The 22,280-nt window shown below is 53.9% G+C and overlaps 1 protein-coding gene and 1 non-coding gene across 3 annotated transcripts in view; one reads left to right on the top strand and one right to left on the bottom strand.

Annotated features, from left to right (window-relative positions):
• Nucleotides 1-2,495: 2,495 nt before the first annotated feature.
• On the bottom strand, nt 2,496-2,569 carry trnai-aau (transfer RNA isoleucine (anticodon AAU)). The gene has a single exon. It is a non-coding gene; the product is annotated as a tRNA-Ile (tRNA).
• A 14,399-nt stretch (nt 2,570-16,968) lies between these two features.
• Nucleotides 16,969-22,280, top strand: part of lrrc23 (leucine rich repeat containing 23) — a 31,677-nt gene continuing 26,365 nt past the window's right edge. The window contains exon 1 of one of the 2 annotated variants that reach the window (XM_063039292.1): nt 16,969-17,043. The gene's annotated coding sequence lies outside the window, so the exon portion shown is untranslated. Of the gene's footprint in view, nt 17,067-22,280 lie in introns of both variants that reach the window. The other variant, XM_063039291.1, reaches the window with a different exon arrangement.

Genomic DNA, 22,280 nt, shown 5'->3' with positions numbered 1-22,280 from the left:
GTAGTTTTCATGTAGTCATACTCATAGTCATACTTTATTGATCCCGGGGGAAATTGGTTTTCGTTACAGTTGCACCATAAATAATAAATAGTAATAAAACCATCAATAGTTAAATAGTAATATGTAAATTATGCCAGGAAATAAGTCCAGGACCAGCCTATTGGCTCAGGGTGTCTGACCCTCCAAGGGAGGAGTTGTAAAGTTTGATGGCCACAGGCAGGAATGACTTCCTATGACGCTCTGTGCTGCATCTCGGTGGAATGAGTCTCTGGCTGAATGTACTCCTGTGCCCACCCAGTACATTATGTAGTGGATGGGAGACATTGACCAAGATGGCATGCAACTTGGACAGCATCCTCTTTTCAGACACCACTGTCAGAGAGTTCAGTTCCATCCCCACAACATCACTGGCCTTACGGATGAGTTTGTTGATTCTGTTGGTGTCTGCTACCCTCAGCCTGCTGCCCCAGCACACAACAGCAAACATGATAGCACTGGCCACCACAGACTCGTAGAACATCCTCAGCATCGTCCGGCAGATGTTAAAGGACCTCAGTCTCCTCAGGAAATAGAGACGGCTCTGACCCTTCTTGTAGACAGCCTCAGTGTTCTTTAACCAGTCCAGTTTATTGTCAATTCGTATCCCCAGGTACTTGTAATCCTCCACCATGTCCACACTGACCCCCTGGATGGAAACAGGGGTCACCAGTACCTTAACTTTCCTCAGGTCTACCACCAGCTTCTTAGTCTTTTTCACATTAAGCTGCAGATAATTCTGCTCACACCATGTGGCAAAGTTTCCTACCGTAGCCCTGTACTCAGCCTCATCTCCCCTGCTGACGCATCCAACTATGGCAGAGTCATCAGCACCATGGTCCTGGAAGAAGGATCCTCGTCGTCCCCTGTCGTCAGCAGCGACCCAAACAGGCTGAAAGCCCACCAGGGCTGCGAAGTAACCGTGACACAGCACAGCAGTAAAGATGTGAACCAGGGACAGTGCCTGGACAGCCCACGCAAAATGCCGCAGGAACTCGGCAGGCCGGGCGGCATCTGTGGGAGACGGGCGCAGCCGGACGTTTCGGGCCGGGCCCCTTCCTCAGATACTTTATACTTTATTGTTGCCAAAACAATTGATACTAGAACGTACAATCATCACAGCGATATTTGATTCTGCGCCTCCCGCTCCCTTAAGTACAAATCGATAGTAAATATTAAAAATTTAAATTATAAATCACAAATAGAAAATAGAAAATGGAAAGTAAAATAGTGCAAAAAAACCGAGAGGCAGGTCCGGATATTTGGAGGGTACGGCCGAGATCCGGGGCAGGATCGGTTCAGCAGTCTTATCACAGTTGGAAAGAAGCTGTTCCCAAATCTGGCCGTACGAGTCTTCAAGCTCCTGAGCCTTCTCCCGGAGGGAAGAGGGACGAAAAGTGTGTTGGCTGGGTGGGTCGTGTCCTTGATTATCCTGGCAGCACTGCTCCGACAACGTGCGGTGTGCAGTGAGTCCAGGGATCGAAGATTGGTTTGTGTGATGTGCTGGGCTGTGTTCACGATCTTCTGCAGCTTCTTCCGGTCATGGACAGGGCAACTTCCATACCAGGTTGTGATGCACCCTAGAAGAATGCTTTCTACGGTGCATCTATAAAAATTAGTGAGGGTTTTAAGGGACAGGCCAAATTTAGTAGGTAATTCTCATCCAAATTAGATTATTTATTAAACATGAACATCGACTTCTCTAACTTCCGCTAAGGCCCCACCTCCCCCTCGTACCCCATCTGTTACTCATTTTTATGCACACATTCTTTCTCTCACTCTCCTTTTTCTCCCTCTCCTTTTTCTCCCTCTGTCCCTCTGAATATACCTCTTGCCCATCCTCTGGGTCCCCCCGCCCTTGTCTTTCTTCCCGGACCTCCTGTCCCATGATCCTCTCGTATCCCCTTTTGCCAATCACCTGTCCAGCTCTTGGCTCTATCCCTCCCCCTCCTGTCTTCTCCTATCATTTTGGATCTCCCCTTCCCCTTCCAACTTTCATATCCCTTACTCACTCTTCCTTCAGTTAGTCCTGACGAAGGGTCTCGGCCTGAAACGTCGACTGCACCTCTTCCTATAGATGCTGCCTGGCCTGCTGCGTTCACCAGCAACTTTGATGTGTGTTGCTTGAATTTCCAGCATCTGCAGAATTCCTGTTGTTTTTATTTATTAAACAATTGTCTCTTCACTTTTAATTAAACTGACCCGGATCTGGGCCGTACCCTCCAAATATCCGGACCTGCCTCTCAGTTTTTTTGCACTACCTTACTTTCCATTTTCTATTTATGATTTATAATTAAAATTTTTAATTTTTACTAATTTTAATATTTGTAACCCAGGGAGTGTGATGCGCAGAATCAAATATCGCTGTGATGATTGTACCAATTGCTTGGCGACAATAAAGTACATTGTACTGGTCCAATTTAATAACTAATTAGTTCTGCGTTACAAAATGTGACTGCTGGCCCGTACGGGGATCGAACCCGCGACCTTGGCGTTATTAGCACCACGCTCTAACCAACTGAGCTAACCGGCCTGCAAGGCGCAGGCGCCGCCGCTGCTCCTGAACAGTGCCGACCTCTATGACGTATACGGGCAGCAGGGCCCGCCCCCTCCCGACCATCCTTCTTCCATTGGCCCGCCGCTGATGGTTGAAGGTGTGATTGACAGTGGCCGCTTGGGTCCGGAGGGAGCGGGCTGCCGCAGCGGTGATTGGCCGGCGGGCAGGGCGGCGACGGTCTCCTATTGGTCGGAGCACTAGTGCTAGCGGTTGATTGGCCGACGCTGCCCGCCGTTCGGCGGTTGCGGGTCGCTGATTGGTCCGCGGTGGAAAGCCGTCTCCTGCAGGGGAGACCGCGGACTGGGTCCGCGAGTGGGAGCCCGGCGGCGACGATGCTCCTGTGTGTGGTTTCCTGGCTCTAATGTCGGAGATAATGTTAGGGGGGTTGGGATCAACCAGAGCTACGATTCAGCGGGGGAGGGGCGATATTGCGCATGCGCGCTACTGCCGGTTGAGGTCGTGGCGGGATGGAACAGACGCGCCTGCGCGGCCGGCCGGGTGCCGGCAGCGCTGAAAGAACGGCGCATGCGTGATGAATGGGGTCCGGCTGCTGAGTGGTGGTGAGGGGCAAGAGGAGGGGCGGGGTCAGTCAGAGGGCAAAGGGCAGGGGTCAGCGCTCAAGGACCTGAATGCCGCAGGGTAGCCTCAAAGGCAGCAGGCTCAGGTCAAAGAGCAGGGATCAAGGTAGGGTCGGAGGGCGGGTTTGTCCCACAGAGTCAGGGTCAGAGGGCATGGGCCAGAGGGAAGGATCAGGGGTCAAAGTTTTCCCCCACGACTGTTGGCTTGAAGGACAAGAGGGAATCCTTGGCCACAAGCAGCTGTGGAGGCCAAGTCTTTATGTATAAAGAGGTTGATAGATTCTTGATTGGCCAGGGCATGAGGGGATACGGGGAGAAGGCAGGGAGATATGGGGTCGGGAGGCTAAATCAGATCGACGAAATGGCGGGGCTCCCGTACCTGACGGCCCAAACGACTGGGGCGTCCTTCCATGCCTCAGAGTGAGACCCCTGTGAATGAGCAACACACATCAAAGTTGCTGGTGAACGCAGCAGGCCAGGCAGCATCTGTAGGAAGAGGTACAGTCGACGTTTCGGGCCAAGACCCTTCGTCAGTCCTGATGAAGGGTCTCAGCCTGAAACGTCGACTGTACCTCTTCCTAGAGAGAGTCCTGACGAAGGGTCTCGGCCCGAAACGTCGACTGTACCTCTTCCTAGAGATGCTGCCTGGCCTGCTGCGTTCACCAGCAACTTTGATGTGTGCTGCTTGAATTTCCAGCATCTGCAGAATTCCTCGTGTTTGCCCCTGTGAATGAGACAGCTTCGAATGGCTGGTAATGGGAAAGTCACCGGGACACCCACTGAAGCTAGTGGCTGGAGAGTGTTTTATTCAGCAGAAACAGGCACCCAGATTCGCAGAAGAGGCCTGCCCGACCCAATATTACGTGACTCTTTTTTTAACATGCTAAAGGTTTGCAGGGCGATTCCATCCGTACCATGCTTCCTTTAGATTACATGTAGTTCTCACACACCTCCTCCCTCGCACCCACACTCCAGACACCCACAATGAATGTCACGCCTCCTCCCCTCACCGCTACTCAGCGCCCCAAGCAGTCCTTCCAGGTGAGGCCGTCACCCGCGAGCCTGTTGTCGGGGGGTAGGGGTCACCTACTGCGTCTGGAGCTCCCGGTGCGGCCTCCTGTGCATCGGGGAGATCCCGGCGTGGACAGGGAGACCGCTTCTCCGATCATCTGTACTCCGTCTCCGGGCGGCCGCTCGTCTTAATTCCTACTTCACGTTCCCATTCCGACGTGCCCACTTTCGGGATGAGGCCACACTCAGGTTGGAGGAACAACATTTATATTCCGTCCGGGTAGCCTCCAACCTGATAGCATGAACATCAATTTCTCAAACTTCCAGTAATTGCCTGCCCACCCTTCCCCTCTCTCACCTCACCTCCTTACCTGCCCGTCGCCTCCCTCTTCTTCCTTCCAGGACCTTCTACCCTCTCCTATCAGACTCCCCCCCCACCCCACCTTCTCCAGACCTCCATCCCTTTCACCAATCAACTTCCCAGTTCTTCCCTTCAACCACCAGCCCCCCTCCATCCCCTCTCCCGGTTCCACCTATCACCTGCCACCTCGTACGTCTTCCTCCCCCCTCCCTCCCCCCGTCACCTTCTCACCCTGACTCCTCACCCCCTTTCTCCTCCCGGTCCCGAGGAAGGGCCCCGGCCCGAAACGTCGACTGTCCACGCTTCTCTGTAGACGCCGCCTGGCCTGCTGAGTTCCTCCAGCATTTTGTGTGTGGTGCTTGGGAACAGGCCATTTTGGCCCGATTCAGGGGCTGTCCCAACCAGCTGAAGTTTCATGAAAGTAGTTAAAAAGATATCAACTTAAAAAGATATTTAAAAAGTTTAAAAGATATTTTTAAAAAAATGACAAACTGATGCTTAACTGGCTAACAAATTATGTATTTAAATAAAATACAGAACGAATTACGAGGGGCGATTGATAAGTTCATGGGCTAAGGGAGAAGGCGTCAATTTTAGAAAACCTAGCACATTTATTTTTCATAGTGTCCCCTGCTGCGGACACTTTCTGGAGGTCCAAGTTCCATATGGTCCACGACCGCGACATAGGACCATATAGGACCATATGGAACTTGGACCTCCAGAAAGTGTCTGCAGCAGGGGTGATCGATAAGTTCGTGGCCTTATGTAGAAGGAGATGAGTTATACGGCTCTCGTTACAAGCACATGCAGGTCCACTTTTTGGGTGATTATGCAGAAAGTTTGAAGTTAATAACTCGTCAGCTTTCTCCCTGGGCTTCCCGTCCCATGATCCTCTCCCTTCTCCAGCTTCGTATCCCTTTTGCCAATCACCTGTCCAGCTCTTGGCTCCATCCCTCCCCCTCCTGTCTTCTCCTATCATTTCGGATCTCCCCCTCCCCCTCCCACTTTCAAATCTCTTACTCACTCTTCCTTCAGACCGTCCTGATGAAGGGTCTCGGTCCGAAACGTCGACTGTACCTCTTCCTAGAGACGCTGCCTGGCCCGCTGCGTTCACCAGCATTTTTTGTGTGTGTTGCTTGAATTTCCAGCAGCTGCAGATTTCCCCATGTTTGCGTTCTTAACTCATCTCTTCTCCACGAACATATCAATCATCCCTCGTAGAACACTTAAGGGTCGTCAGATGTTACAGCGGGACATCGATAGGATGCAAAACTGGGCTGAGAAGTGGCGGATGGAGTTCAAACCAGTCCGGCAGATGTTAAAGGACCTCAGTCTCCTCAGGAAATAGAGACGGCTCTGACCCTTCTTGTAGACAGCCTCAGTGTTCTTTGACCAGTCCAGTTTATTGTCAATTCGTGTCCCCAGGTATTTGTAATCCTCCACCATGTCCACACTGACCCCCTGGATGGAAATGCAGAAGGAGAAAGCAATAACAAATAAATAAATATTTATTTATTTCCTCTGATCCCTCTATGAGGATCGGTGAGTGTTCCTTCCATCCATCGTTACCGGACGATGCTGAGGATGTTGTACGAGTCTGTGGTGGCCAGTGCGATCATGTTTGCTGTTGTGTGCTGGGGCAGCAGGCTGAGGGTGGCAGACACCAACAGAATCAACAAACTCATCCGTAAGGGCAGTGATGTTGTGGGGATGGAACTGGACTCTCTCACGGTGGTGTCTGAAAAGAGGATGCTGTCCAAGTTGCATGCCATCTTGGACAATGTCTCCCATCCACTACATAATGTACTGGATGGGCACAGGAGTACATTCAGCCAGAGACTCATTCCACCGAGATGCAACACAGAGCGTCATAGGAAGTCATTCCTGCCTGTGGCCATCAAACTTTACAACTCCTCCCTTGGAGGGTCAGACACCCTGAGCCAATAGGCTGGTCCTGGACTTATTTCCTGGCATAAATTACATATTACTATTTAATTATTTATGGTTTTATATTGCTATATTTATACTCTATTCTTGGTTGGTGCAACTGTCACGAAACCCAGTTTCCCTCGGGATCAGTAAAGTATGTCTATCAATCTATCTATCCATCTATCTCTCTATCTATCTATCTATCTATCTATCCATCTATCTCTCTATCTATCTATCCATCTATCTCTCTATCCATCTATCTATCTAACTATCTATCTATCTAACTATCTATCTATCTATCTGTCTGTCCATCTATCTCTCTATTTATCTGTCTGTCTATCAGTCTGTCTATTTCTCTACCTATATCGATCTCATTCGCAACTCATCCGTAAGGCCAGTGATGTTGTGGGGATGGAACTGGACTCTCTGACGGTGGTGTCTGAAAAGAGGACGCTGTCCAAGTTGCGTGCCATCTTGGACAATGTCTCCCATCCACTACATAATGTACTGGGTGGGCACAGGAGTACATTCAGCCAGAGACTCATTCCACCGAGATGCAACACAGAGCGTCATAGGAAGTCATTCCTGCCTGTGGCCATTAAACTTTACAACTCCTCCCTTGGAGGGTCAGACACCCTGAGCCAATAGGCTGGTCCTGGACTTATTTCCTGGCATAAATTACATATTACTATTTAATTATTTATGGTTTTATATTGCTATATTTATACTCTATTCTTGGTTGGTGCAACTGTCACGAAACCCAGTTTCCCTCGGGATCAGTAAAGTATGTCTATCAATCTATCTATCCATCTATCTCTCTATCTATCTATCTATCTATCTATCCATCTATCTCTCTATCTATCTATCCATCTATCTCTCTATCCATCTATCTATCTAACTATCTATCTATCTGTCTAACTATCTATCTATCTATCTGTCTGTCCATCTATCTCTCTATTTATCTGTCTGTCTATCAGTCTGTCTATTTATTTATCTGTCTATTTCTCTACTTATATCGATCTCATTCGCAACTCATCCGTAAGGCCAGTGATGTTGTGGGGATGGAACTGGACTCTCTGACGGTGGTGTCTGAAAAGAGGATGCTGTCTAAGTTGCGTGCCATCTTGGTCAATGTCTCCCATCCACTACATAATGTACTGGGTGGGCACAGGAGTACATTCAGCCAGAGACTCGTTCCACCGAGATGCAGCACAGAGCGTCATAGGAAGTCATTCCTGCCTGTGGCCATCAAACTTTACAACTCCTCCCTTGGAGGGTCAGACACCCTGAGCCAATAGGCTGGTCCTGGGCTTATTTCCTGGCATAATTTACATATTACTATTTAACTATTTATGGTTTTATTACTATTTATTTATTTATGGTGCAACTGTAACGGAAACCAATTTCCCCCGGGATCAATAAAGTATGACTCTGACTATGTTTACGTCTTACCCTTCCTGAAGTCCACAATCAGCTCCTTCGTCCTACCGACGTTGAGTACCAGGTTGTTGCTGTGACACCACCCGACATCGTATTTGCCTCCTGTATGAATCGCAAGAGGGCCGGTTTGCAGGGGCAGCCGGACGTTGGCCTTCGTCGCCGGAGGGACTGAATTCGAGAGCGGGGAGGTTACGCCGCGACGGTACAGGGTACTGGCGAGGCCACACCTGGAGTACGGCGTGCAGTTCTGGTCTCCTGACTCGAGGGAGGAGATACTGGCTTTGCGGGCGGTGCAGAGGAGGTTCACCAGGTTGAATCCGGAGATGGGGTGGTGGGTGGAGGGGGGTTAGACCACGAGGAGAGATCGAATCGCCTGGGACTGCACTCGCTGGAATTCGGAAGGACGAGAGGAGATCTTATTGTAAGGGCTTTCTTTTTTTATGTTACTACTGAGGCAAATCAAAATGGCTTCTTTGTTATGTTGGAATAAAATGGCTTCTTTGTTATGTTAACTGCTGAGAAAGTTTTAGAGATTCAAGATTTGAAAAAACGTTATTGTCATTCTAACCGTACATCAGCTCTGCAGGGCAGAATGAGACAGCGTTTCTCAGGGGCAGTGCAATCATAACATAACAAACACAACACTAAATAATAAACATAACGATAAATAGTAAAACACAACATGTCGGTTAAAATCAGTTATAAGTGTCCAGTGCAGGTTAAAAGTGTCCAAAGCAGAGTCAGGGAGAGCAGCTATTTAGCAGTCTGACTGCCTGTGGGAGGAAGCTGTGTAGTCGCCTTGTGGTTTTAGTTTTGATGCTCCTGTAACGTTTGCCTGATGGCAGAAGAACAAACAGTTCGTGGAGAGCAACACACATCAAAGTTGCTGGTGAACGCAGCAGGCCAGGCAGCATCTGTAGGAAGAGGTACAGTCGACGTTTCAGGCCGAGACCCTTCGTCAGGACTAACTGAAAGAAGAACTAGTAAGAGATTTGAAAGCTGGAAGGGGAGGGGGAGATGCAAAATGATAGGAGAAGACAGGAGGGGGAGGGATGGAGCCGAGAGCTGGACAGGTGATTGGCAGAAGGGGATACGAGAGGATCATGGGATGGGAGGTCCGGGGAGAAAGACGGGGGGGAAGGCGGAAATCCAGAGGATGGGCAAGAGGTATATTCACAGGGAGAAAAAGGAGAGTGAGAGAAAGAATGTGTACATAAAAAAGAGTAACAGCTGGGGTACGAGGGGGAGGTGGGGCCTAGCAGAAGTTAGAGAAGTCAATGTTCATGCCATCAGGTTGGAGGCTACCCATACGGAATATAAGGTGTTGTTCCTCCAACCTGAGTGTGGCTTCATCTTTACAGTAGAGGAGGCCGTGGATAGACATGTCAGAATGGGAATGGGATGTGGAATTAAAATGTGTGGCCACTGGGAGATCCTGCTTTCTCTGGCGGACAGAGCGTAGATGTTCAGCAAAGCGGTCTCCCAGTCTGCGTCGGGTCTCACCAATATATAAAAGGCCACATCGGGAGCACCGGACGCAGTATATCACCCCAGTCGACTCACAGGTGAAGTGTCGCCTCACCTGGAAGGACTGTTTGGGGCCCTGAATGGTGGTAAGGGAGGAAGTGTAAGGGCATGTGTCGCACTTGTTCCGCTTACACGGATAAGTGCCAGGAAGGAGATCAGTGGGGAGGGATGGGGGGGACGAATGGACAAGGGAGTTGTGTAGGAAGCGATCCCTGCGGAATGCAGAGAGACATTGTCCAAGTTGAATGCCATCCTGGACAATGTCTCCCACCCACTACATAATGTACTGGGTGGGCACAGGAGTACATTCAGCCAGAGACAAGGGGGAAGGGGGAAATCCAGAGGATGGGCAAGGGGTATAAGTCAGACAGACAGAGGGAGAAAAAGGAGAGAGAGAAAGAATGTGTGTATATAAATAAGTAAATAACGGATGGGATACAAGGGGGAGGTGGGGCATTAACGGAAGTTAGAGAAGTCAATGTTCATGCCATCAGAGTGAATAAGGGATATGAAAATTGGAGGGGAAAGGGGAGATCCAAAATGATAGGAGAAGACAGGACGGAGAGGGATAGAGCCAAGAGCTGGACAGGTGATAGGCAAAAGGGGATACGAGGGGATCATGGGACAGGAGGTCCGGGAAGAAAGACGGGGCGGGGGGACCCAGAGGATGGCAAGAGCTATATTCAGAGGGACAGAGGGAGAAAAAGGAGAGTGAGAGAAAGAATGTGTGCATAAAAATGAGTAACAGATGGGGTACGAGGGGGAGGTGGGGCCTAGCGGAAGTTAGAGAAGTCGATGTTCATGCCATCAGGTTGGAGGCTACCCAGATGGAATATAAGGTGTTGTTCCTCCAACCTGAGTGTGGCTTCATCTTTACAGTAGAGGAGGCCGTGGATAGACATGTCAGAATGGGAGTGGGATCCCAGTGGCCACACATTTTAATTCCACATCCCATTCCCATTCTGACATGTCTATCCACGGCCTCCTCTACTGTGAAGATGAGGCCACACTCAGGTTGGAGGAACAACACCTTATATTCCGTCTGGGTAGCCTCCAACCTGATGGCATGAACATTGACTTCTCTAACTTCCGCTAATGCCCCACCTCCCCCTCGTACCCCATCTGTTACTCATTTTTATGCACACATTCTTTCTCTCACTCTCCTTTTTCTCCCTCTGTCCCTCTGAATATACCTCTTGCCCATCCTCTGGGTCACCCCCCCCCCGTCTTTCTTCCCGGACCTCCTGTCCCATGATCCTCTCGTATCCCCTTTTGCCTATCACCTGTCCAGCTCTTGGCTCTATCCCTCCCCGTCCTGTCTTCTCCTATCATTTTGGATCTCCCCTTTCCCCTCCAATTTTCATATCCCTTACTCACTCTTTCTTCACTCTTCCTTCAGTTAGTCCTGATGAAGGGTCTCGGCCTGAAACGTCGACTGCACCTCTTCCTACAGATGCTGCCTGGCCTGCTGCGTTCACCAGCAACTTTGATGTGTGTTGTTTGAATTTCCAGCATCTGCAGAATTCCTGTTGTTTGAGTTCATGGAGAGGGTGTGAGGGGTCTTTAACGATGTACCGTGTCTTCTGGGGGCATCGACTCTGAAAGAGGTCTTGGACAGAAGGTAGGGAGACACCATTAACCTTCTCTGCTCCCCTAACCACCCTCTGCAAGGGTTTTCTGTCGACAGGACTGCAGCTGGAGTACCAGGTTGTGATGCAAAAGGTCAGCACACTCTCAACCTCGCCTCTGTAGAACGTAGTTAAGATGTTCGTGGGGAGTGATGCTTGTTTAAGCTTCCTCAGACAGTGCAATCTCCGCTGGGCCCATTTCACAAATGCTCCCTCTAGCAGCTTGTTTGGGTCATAATTACTGATAAAGAGAATTGTATTCATTTGCTAACCAATCGGGATGGACGTTATTTTTTCTTTTGAGTGTCTGTAAGCTCTTGTTTCTCGCGGGTTTTGGGGCAAAAGGCGATGGGGACAGGGAGAGGAGACGCGATGCTGTAAGCTGGGCGGCGGGACGGACCCCGAGTGGGAATCCGAGGACCCGGGGTCTTCGGCGAGGAGAGGAGACAAAGACAGACTCGTGTGGAGCATCTGGTCGACCACCGTGGTTGATCCCCGGCGGCGGGTCGAGGGGGTCGGAGGGGATGAAATGGTGGAAAGAAGACTCCGTTAACTGAGCTCCAACGGTTGTGCACGAGGTGGTTGAACTTTGATAAGTTTGGCACCTTTTACTTTCCTTTTATATATTTTATCTCTATTAATTATATGTGGGCACGCGGCCAAGTGGTTAAGGCTTTCGACTAGCGACCTGGAGGTCGTGAGTTCGAGCCCCGGCCCAGGTGGCGTGTTGTGTCCTTGAACAAGGCACTTAACCACACACATTGCTCTGCGACGACACTGGTGCCAAGCTGTATGGGTCCTAGTGCCCTTCCCTTGGACAACATCTGGGTCCTAGTGCCCTTCCCTTGGACAACATCTGGGTCCTAGTGCCCTTCCCTTGGACAACATCTGGGTCCTAGTGCCCTTCCCTTGGACAACATCTGGGTCCTAGTGCCCTTCCCTTGGACAAACATCTGGGTCCTAGTGCCCTTCCCTTGGACAACATCTGGGTCCTAGTGTCCTTCCCTTGGACAACATCGGTGTCGTGGAGAGGGGAGACTTGCAGCATGGGCAACTGCTGGTCTTCCGTACAGCCTTGCTCAGGCCTGCGCCCTGGAGAGTGAAGACTTTCCAGGCGCGGATCCATGGTCTCGCAAGACCAACGGATGCCCTATTATTAATTATATAGTTCTCGTAAGATCTATAAAATGTAATCATTTAGTCGCATATGGTGTACTGTCTGTTATCTGGCGGGGTAGGGGAACAACGCACAGCATCCACACAAACTCGATTTCAGAGTTTAGCCGGGCCGAAGGCTGCTCCCCCTAGACGACAGCGAGCTGGGCGAGCCTGAGGCTTACCAGGGGGCTACATTATAAAATTATGAAAGGGATATATAAGATAGATGCAGGAAAGCTGTTTCCACTGGTAGGTGAGACTAGAACTAGAAGGACAGAGCCTCCAGATTCGGGGGAGAAGATTGAGGACGGAGATGAGGAGGAACTGCTTATTAGATTATGAAGACACGCAGTCCTCTTTTATTGTCATTTAGTAATGCATGCATTAAGAAATGATACAATATTTCCTCCGGTGTGATATCACAAAACACAGGACAGACCAAGACTGAAAAAACTGATAAAACCACATAATTATAACATATAGTTACAACAGTGCAACACTACCATAACTTGATGAAGAAGTCCATGAGCACAGTAAAAAGTTCAAAGTCTCTCGAATGTCCCACATCTCACGCAGACGGGAGAAGGAAGAAAACTCTCCCTGCCATGCCGACCACAATCCGACTCTGAGTCATCCGAAAACTTCGAGCTCTGATCAGCTCTCCGACACCGAGCACCGAGCGCCATCTCAGTCCGAGCGATTCGACCTCCTTCTCGGTCGCCAAAAGCAGGCAAGGCTGGGGATTTTGAGGCCTACCCTCCGAAAGATTCCCGGCCACGCAGTAACGACAGCAGCGAACGGGCGTTTCTGAAATTTCTCCAGGTGTTCCCCTGTGCCTTCACGTCCATTCTCCATTAAATCAGAATTGTCCACGGCCCCTATTTAACAGGTACGATATCATTTTTCACCGGAGGGCTGTGCACACGCAGGCGCGTCGCCATCTTCTCTTCCCGTCTTTTCCCAGAGGGTGGTGAATCTATGGAATTCTCTGCCCCATGAAGCAGTGGAGGGGCCACCTCAGTAAATATATTTAAGACAAGTGAAACCCCCCCTCCGGCCAGTCTCAGGGTCGCTCGGCTCGCTGTCGTCTAGGGAAACAGCCCTCGGCCCCGCCAAACTGGGTAATCAGTTTGTGTGGATGCTGTGTGAGGTACCCCACCCCGCCCAAATAACAGACAATACACCAGATACGATTAAATGATTTACAGTTTATAGATATTACTGGAACCATATAATCAAAAGAGATTAAAATATAAAAGGAAAATAAAAGGTGCCACACTTATCAAAGTTCAATCTCTTCGTGCACAAACAGTTGGAGCTCAGGACCTTCTTCTTCACCCTGCGACCCCCTCGGACCACCTCGACCGGCCGCCTGGGACCAACAACAGTGGTCGACCAGACGCTGCACACGAGTCCGTCTCCGTCTCCTCGCTGAACGCCCTCCTCGGGGTCCGACCCCGTTAGCGGACATCACAGCACCTCGTCCATCCTCTGTCCCTCTCTTCCGCCTTCTTCCCCCCCAAAACCCTGCGCATACAAATCTTCCAGATACACCAAAGTCATAACAACTATCCCAGTTGGTTCATAACATCCTCTTATCACCCCCTAACCCACAACAAGCTGCTAGCGCAAAGCTTTCTCAGCGTTTAACATAACAAAGAAGCACTCCCGATTATAACATAACAAAGAAGCCATTTTAATTAGCCTCTGCAGTAACATAAAAGACGAAACCCCCTTACACAAGGTTGGGTAAATTCTTGCATAGGAGGGGAATTAAGGGTTATGGGGAAAAGGCAGCTAGGTGGAGATGAGTCCGTGGTCAGATCAGCCATGATCTTATTGAATGTCGGAACAAGCTCGACGGACCGAATGGCCGACTCCTGCTCCTACCTCTGACGTTCTTACACGTACTCCATCGCTCCAGGGAGAAAAGGCCGAGTTCACTCAACCTATTCTCAACAGGCACGCTCCCCAATCCCGGCAACATCCTTGTCAATCTCCTCTGCACCCTGTCTGTAGTTTCCACATCCTCCCTGTAGTGAGGTGACCAGAACTGAGCGCAGTACTCCAAATGGGAGTTTCGGAAGTATATTTTATTTTTTTTTAAATCTATATCTAGAGAAACAGCTGCGTGCGGGACGTCCTGGCCGAACCCAGACACCCACCTGCTTTCACCCAGGTCCAATCGCAGGACAACCGACAATGACCAAGCGGCCTCCCGACCGGCCTGACCGCGGACAGAAATCGGGGCACTCTGAGGAGAGCCGCGCGCTGGCGGGACTCCGGAACGGCCCGCTCCGAATCATGCTGCGCTCTGAAAATATAGAAAATAGGTGCAGGAGTAGGCCATTCGGCCCTTCGAGCCTGCACCGCCATTTATTATGATCATGGCTGATCATCCAACTCAGAACCCTGCACCAGCCTTCCCTCCATACCCCCTGATCCCCGTAGCCACAAGGGCCATATCTAACTCCCTCTTAAATATAGCCAATGAACTGGCCTCAACTGTTTCCTGTGGCAGAGAATTCCACAGATTCACCACTCTCTGTGTGAAGAAGTTTTTCCTAATCTCGGTCCTAAAAGGCTTCCCCTCTATCCTCAAACTGTGACCCCTCGTTCTGGACTTCCCCAACATCGGGAACAATCTTCCTGCATCGAGCCTGTCCAATCCCTTTAGGATTTTATACGTTTCAATAAGATCCCCCCTCAATCTTCTAAATTCCAACGAGTACAAGCCTAGTCGATCCAGTCTTTCTTCATATGAAAGTCCTGCCATCCCAGGAATCAATCTGGTGAACCTTCTTTGTACTCCCTCTATGGCAAGGATGTCTTTCCTCAGATTAGGGGACCAAAACTGCACACAATACTCCAGGTGTGGTCTCACCAAGGCCTTGTACAACTGCAGTAGTACCTCCCTGCTCCTGTACTCCAATCCTCTCGCTATAAATGCCAGCATACCATTCGCCTTTTTCACCGCCTGCTGTACCTGCATGCCCACTTTCAATGACTGGTGTATAATGACACCCAGGTCTCTTTGCACCTCCTCCAGGCAGTGTTTATGGTAGATGTTCTCAATGGTGGACAATTGGGTGCCGATAATCCGCTGGGGAGTTTTCACCACACGCTGGAGTGCTTTGCGGTCCGATACAGGACAATTGCCATACCACACTGAGATGCAGTTAGTGAGTATGCTCTCAATGGTACAGCGGCAAAAGTCTGTCAGCATCCTGGGACAGAGGTGAGCTTTCTTGATGCTCCACAGGAAATAAAGGCGCTGTTATGCCTTTTCGATGGGCTGGAACGGGAAACGGGCGTCAGCGGACGCAGAATTCTGGCGCTCCTATTTAGCTCACCGGATGAAGTCCCTTTGGAGAAGTCTGATCGCGCTGCTTACAAACTCTGTTTTCTCCTTGCTTCTCTTCTGCGGCCGATGGAGTCGGGGGATTGATATTGCCGCTGTTTCTTTTCCCTGCAGGGAGGCGGTGGAGAGCTCTTGCTGCTGTCGCTGTTTATTTAATGGCTGGAGGGGGGAGGGAGGGTGGGTGGTGGATTCTGGGGTCGACGAGTCCTGCGCCTCGCCTTTTCTCGAGTGGGAAGGGGAGAAGTCGATGTGTGGTCTTACCGTAGTTTCTGGCTAGCAGGAGAAGACGAGTATCAGAGGTGTATTGTGCACGCATTCTCTGACAATCCACACAGCCATAGAACACTACAGCACAGGAAACAGGCCATTCGGCCCTTCTAGTCTGTGCTGAAACATTATTCCTGCTAGTCGCATTGACCCGCATCCAGTCCATAACCCTCCAGACCTCTCCCGTCCACGTACCTACCCAATTTGTTCTTGAAACTTAAAGAGTGAGCCCGCGTTTACCACGTCAGATGGCAGCTCGTTCCACACTCCCACCCCTCTCTGAGTGAAGAAGTTCCCCATAAACCTCTCCCCATTCACCCTAAAGCCATGTCCTCTTGTATTTATCTCTCCTAATCTAAGTGAAAAGAGCCTACTTGCATTTATGCTGTCTATACCCATCATAATTTTGTAAACCTCTATCAAATCCCCCCTCATTCTTCTATGCTCCAAGGAATAAAGTCCTAACCTGTTCAATCTTTCCCTGTAACTCAACTCCTGAAGACCCAGCAACGTCCCAGTAAATCTTTTCTGCATTCTTTCAATCTTACTGATATCCTTCCTATAGTTGGATGACCAGAACTGCACGCAATACTCCAAATTTGGCCTCGCCAATGCCTTATACAACCTCCCCATAACATCCCAACTCCTATACTCAATACTTTGATTTATGAATGCCAGGAGCCTTCTTTACAACCATGTTAATCAATTGAACTTTCGAGCATTAGCGTTTTTAATCGTTTCCCACTATCGATAGTCCTATACACAGGGTGTGTTTGGAAACGGTGGGGGCTTTCCCAGAATGATGGGCTGAATGGGTTTTTTTGGATAATAGTAATTTCATTTTAATTTTAAACTGCAGTAGGGATAGGATCCCTGATGTCTAACAGCATGCACCTTTCTTTTCGTGCTGCAAGATGAATTTAACTGAAGGAATTGCATTTATAGTTCTGCTTTTATTATTTCCGGTTCTGTTGAAGCCACTCACCGCCCCTCCCCCTCCTCCCTGCCCCCTCCCCCCCGGCCCACATCCGGATACCTGACGTCACGGCTGGCGGTTTCGGGAGCGCCAGCCCCCCCTCCCTCGCTCCGCCCACCGGACTCCGCGCCTGCGCGCCGTCTCGGGGCGGGACGTCACCCCGCCGGCGTCCTGTCTCCCCTGGCAACCGCCGGCCGAGCGGGGAGATCGGCGGGTGAGGGAGCGAGCGCTCGGAGGGTGAGGGGAGGGAGGGTGAGGGAGGGTGAGGGATGAGGGAGAGGGAGGGTGAGGGAGGGAGAGGGAGGGTGAGGGGAGGGAGGGTGAGGGAGGGTGAGGGATGAGGGAGAGGGAGGGTGAGGGAGGGAGAGGGAGGGTGAGGGAGGGTGAGGGGAGGGAGGGTGAGGGAGGGTGAGGGATGAGGGAGAGGGAGGGTGAGGGAGGGAGAGGGAGGGTGAGGGAGCGAGCGCTCGGAGGGTGAGGGGAGGGAGAGGGAGGGTGAGGGGTGAGGGTGAGGGGAGGGAGAGGGAGGGTGAGGAGAGGGAGAGGGTGGGTGAGGAGAGGGAGGGTGAGGAGAGGGAGGGTGAGGGAGGGTGAGGGTGAGGGAGGGTGAGGGAGGGTGAGGGAGGGTGAGGGAGAGGGAGGGTGAGGGAGGGAGAGGGAGGGTGAGGGAGAGAGCGGGAGGGTGAGGGGAGGGAGAGGGAGGGTGAGGGAGCGAGCGCTCGGAGGGTGAGGGGAGGGAGAGGGAGGGTGAGGAGAGGGAGAGGGTGGGTGAGGAGAGGGAGGGTGAGGAGAGGGAGGGTGAGGGGAGGGAGGGTGAGGGAGGGTGAGGGAGGGTGAGGGGAGGGAGAGGGAGGGTGAGGGGAGGGAGAGGGGAGGGATGAGGGAGGGTGAGGGAGGGAGAGGGATGAGGGAGAGGGAGGGTGAGGGAGGGAGAGGGAGGGTGAGGGAGGAGGAGAGAGGGAGGGTGAGGGGAGGGAGAGGGAGGGTGAGGGGAGGGAGAGGGAGGGTGAGGAGAGGGAGGGTGAGGAGAGGGAGGGTGAGGGAGGGAGAGGGAGGGTGAGTGGAGGGAGAAGGAGGGGTGAGGGAGAGAGGGGAGGGATGAGGGAGGGAGAGGGAGGGTGAGGGAGGGAGAGGGAGGGAGGGTGAGGGATGAGGGAGAGGGAGGGTAAGGGAGGGAGGGTGAGGGATGAGGGAGAGGGAGGGTGAGGGAGGGAGAGGGAGGGAGGGGGAGGGATGAGGGAGAGGGAGGGTGAGGGAGGGAGAGGGAGGGAGGGTGAGGGATGAGGGAGAGGGAGGGTGAGGGTGAGGGAGGGAGAGGGAGAGGGGAGGGAGAGGGAGGGTGAGGGAGAGGGAGGGAGAGGGAGAGTAGGGTGAGGGGAGGGATGAGGGAAAGGGAGGGTGAGGTGAGAGAGAGGGAGGGTAAGAGAGGGAGGGTGAGGTGAGAGAGAGGGTGAGGGATGAGGGAGGGTGAGGGGAGGGTGAGGGAGGGAGAGGGAGAGTAGGGTGAGGGGAGGGAGAGGGGGAGGGTGAGGGAGAGAGGGAGGGTGAGGTGAGGGATGAGGGAGAGGGTGAGTAGAGTGAGGGACAGGGAGGGTGAGGGAGAGGGAGAGTAGGGTGAGGGGAGGGAGAGGGGGAGGTGTGAGTGAGGGAGAGAGGGAGGGTGAGGTGAGGGATGAGGGAGAGGGTGAGTAGAGTGAGGGACAGGGAGGGTGAGGGAGAGGGAGAGTAAGGTGAGGGGAGGGAGAGGGGGAGGTGTGAGTGAGGGAGAGAGAGGGGAGGGGTGAGGGAGAGGAGGAGGGAGAATAGGGTGAGGGAGAGGGGAGGATGAGGGAGAGGGAGAGTAGGGTGAGGGAGAGTAGGGTTAGGGTGAGGGAGAGGGGAGGGGAGAGGGGAGGGTGAGGGATGAAGGGGAGGGTGAGGGATCAGGGGGAGGGGAGGGGGGGAGAAGAAAGGGGTGAGGGATGAGGGAGAGGGAGAGTAGGGTGAGGGAGAGGGGAGGATGAGGGAGAGGGAGAGTAGGGTGAGGGAGTGGGAGAGTAGGGTGAGGGGAGGGAGAGGGGGAGGTGTGAGTGAGCGACAAAGAGGGGAGGGGTGAAGGTGAGGGGAGGGATGAGGGTGAGTAGAGTGAGGGAGAGGGAGGGTGAGGGAGAGGGAGAGTAGGGTGAGGGGAGGGAGAGGGGGAGGTGTGAGTGAGGGAGAGAGAAGGGAGGGGTGAGGGAGAGGGGGAGGGAGAATAGGGTGAGGGAGAGGGGAGGGTGAGGGATGAGGGAGAGTAGGGTTAGGGTGAGGGAGAGGGGGAGGGGAGAGGGGAGGGTGAGGGTGAGGGATGAAGGGGAGGGGGAGGGGAGAGAGGGAGGGGAGAGGGGGAGGGGAGAAGAAAGGGGAGGGTGAGGGATGAGGGAGAGGGAGAGTAGGGTGAGGGAGAGGAGAGGGAGGATGAGGGAGAGGGAGAGTAGGGTGAGGGGAGGGAGAGGGGGAGGTGTGAGTGAGGGAGAGAGAGGGGAGGGGAGGGATGAGGGAGAGGGTGAGTAGGGTGAGGGAGAGGGAGGGTGAGGGAGAGGGAGAGTAGGGTGAGGGGAGGGAGAGGGGGAGGTGTGAGTGAGGGAAAGAGGGGGAGGGGTGAGGGAGAGGGGGAGGGAGAATAGGGTGAGGGAGAGGGGAGGGTGAGGGATGAGGGAGAGGGAGAGTAGGGTGAGGGAGAGTAGGGTTAGGGTGAGGGAGAGGGGGAGGGGAGAGGGGAGGGTGAGGGTGAGGGATGAAGGGGAGGGTGAGGGATGAGGGGGAGGGGAGGGGAGAGGGGAGGGTGAGGGATGAGGGAGAGGGAGAATAGGGTGAGGGAGAGGGAGAGTAGGGTGAGGGAGAGGAGAGTAGGGTGAGGGAGAGGGGAGAGGGGAGGATGAGGGCGAGGGAGAATAGGGTGAGGGAGAGGGAGAGTAGGGTGAGGGAGAGGGGGAGGGGAGAGGGGAGGGATGAGGGGAGAGGGTGAGTAAGGTGAGGGAGAGGGAGGGTGAGGGAGAGGGAGGGTGAGGGTGAGGAAGAGGGAGAGTAGGGTGAGGGGAGGGAGGGGGGAGGTGTCAGTGAGGGAGAGAGAGGGGAGGGGTGAGGGAGAGGGGGAGGGAGAATAGGGTGAGGGAGAGGGGAGGGTGAGGGATGAGGGAGAGGGAGAGTAGGGTGAGGGAGAGGGAGAGTAGGGTGAGGGAGAGGGGAGGGGTGAGGGAGAGAGGGGAGGGGTGAGGGTGAGGGGAGGGAGAGGGGGAGGTGTGAGTGAGGGAGAGAGAGGGGAGGGGTGAGGGAGAGGGTGAGAGGAGGGGTGAGGGAGAGGTAGAGGGAGAGAGGGGAGGGGTGAGGGAGAGAGAGGGGGAGGGGAGAGTGAGGGAGGGAGAGAGGGGGGAGGGAGAGGGTGAGGGGAGGGGTGAGGGGAGAGGGGAGGGGAGGGATGGGGGAGAGAGGGGAGGGGTGAGGGAGAGAGAGGGGGAGGGGTGAGTGAGGGGGAGAGGGGGGGGAGGGTGAGGGAGGGAGAGAGGGGAGGGAGAGGGAGGGAGAGGTGAGGGGTGAGGGAGAGGTAGAGTAGGGGTGAGGGAGAGAGGGGAGGGGTGAGGGAGAAGTGAGGGAGGGAGAGGTGAGGGAGAGGGTGAGGGGTGAGGGAGAGAGGGTGAGGGGTGAGGGAGAGGGGAGGGGTGAGGGATGGTGAGGGAGAGGGGTGAGGGAGAGGGGAGGGTTGAGGGAGGGGGACGGTGAGGGAGAGGGAGAGGGAGGGAGAGGGAGAAGGGAGGGAGGGAGAAGTAAGGGAGGGAGGGAGGGAGAAGTGAGGGAGGGAGGGAGAGAGGGGAGGGGTGAGGGGTAGGTAGAGTAGGGGTGAGGGAGGGGGAGAGGTGAGGGAGAGGTAGAGTAGGGGTGAGGGAGAAGAGGGGGGTGAGGGAGAGGTAGAGTAGAGGTGAGGGAGAGAGGGGTGGGGTGAGGGAGAGGTAGAGTAGGGGTGGGGAGAGGTGAGGGAGGAGGGGTGAGGGAGGAGGGGTGAGGGAGGGAGAGGGGGAGGAGTGAGGGAAGGGGAGGGAGAGGGGAGGGGTGAGGGAGGGACAGGGGAGGGTTGAGGGAGGGAGGAGGGGAGGGGTGAGGGAGAGGAGGGGAGGGAGGGAGAGGGGAGGGGGGTGATCGGCGGGTGAGGGAGCGAGCGCTCAGAGATAGAGGGGAAGGGTGAGGGAGAAGTGAGAGAGGGAGAGAGGGGAGGGCTGAGGGAGGGAGAGAGGGGAGGGGTGAGGGAGAAGTGAGGGAGGGAGAGGTGAGGGAGGGGTGAGGGAGAGAGGGGAGGGGTGAGGGAGAAGTGAGGGACGGAGAAGTGAGGGAGGGAGAGAGGGGAGGGGTGAGGGAGGGAGAAGTGAGGGAGGGAGAGGTTTGGGAGAGAGGGGAGGGGTGAGGGAGAGTGGGGAGGGGTGAGGGAGAGAGAGGGGAAGGGGTGAGGGAGGGAGAGAGGGGAGGGGTGAGGGAGAGGTAGAGTAGGGGTGAGGGAGAGGTAGAGTAGGGGTGAGGGAGAAGAGGGGGTGAGGGAGAGGTAGAGTAGAGGTGAGGGAGAGAGGGGAGGGGTGAGGGGTAGGTAGAGTAGGGGTGAGGGAGGGGGAGAGGTGAGGGAGAGGTAGAGTAGGGGTGAGGGAGAAGAGGGGGGTGAGGGAGAGGTAGAGTAGAGGTGAGGGAGAGAGGGGTGGGGTGAGGGAGAGGTAGAGTAGGGGTGAGGGAGGGGGAGAGGTGAGGGAGGAGGGGTGAGGGAGGAAGGGGGAGGGGTGAGGGAGGGAGAGGGGGAGGAGTGAGGGAAGGGGAGGGGTGAGGGAGGGAGAGGGGAGGGGTGAGGGAGGGAGGGAAGGAGGGGGATGGAGGGGAGGGGTGGAAGGTCGGGAGGGGGGGTGGGGAGAAAGGCGGGAGGTATGGGGAGGGGAGGGAGGGAGGTGTGAGTGGGGAGGGAGGGAGGTTGAGTGAGGGATGGTGAGAGAGAGAGAGGGAGCGAGAAAGAGGGAGGGTGAGGGAGGGGGCGTGTATGAGTGAGTGAGTGGGCAGGGGAGGGAGTGGGGTAAGGGAGGGGGAGAGAGGAAGGAGCGGACAAAGGGGGGGAGTGTAGTGGGGGTGAGGGATGAGGGGAGGAAATTCCTGGTGGGGATAGGGGAGGGGTGGAAATGGGACTGGACCATCGTTGCTGGAAGTGTCCCCGGGGTGGGGGAGCCATCGATCCCGTTTCGGACGGTTGGTGATGGCATGACTGGGTGGGGGGGTGGGGGGGGGATAATTGAGATCGGTTGGAGCTGGAGGCTGGGGGTCGGTGGTGTACTGGGGGGGTGGGGTGGCTGGGAGCGAGGCGACCCTCATGGGTAGTGAGGAGGGTCGAGGGCGAGGATGAGTGGAGTTGACGCTCCTTGTATTAGGCTGGCTGATCCTGGCAATCCCCCTGCACCTTGCAGGTCGTTA

This window comes from Mobula hypostoma, unplaced genomic scaffold, assembly GCF_963921235.1.
Source record: "Mobula hypostoma unplaced genomic scaffold, sMobHyp1.1 scaffold_67, whole genome shotgun sequence".
Taxonomy (NCBI): domain Eukaryota; kingdom Metazoa; phylum Chordata; class Chondrichthyes; order Myliobatiformes; family Myliobatidae; genus Mobula; species Mobula hypostoma.
This window is presented reverse-complemented; position numbering and strand designations above follow the sequence as displayed.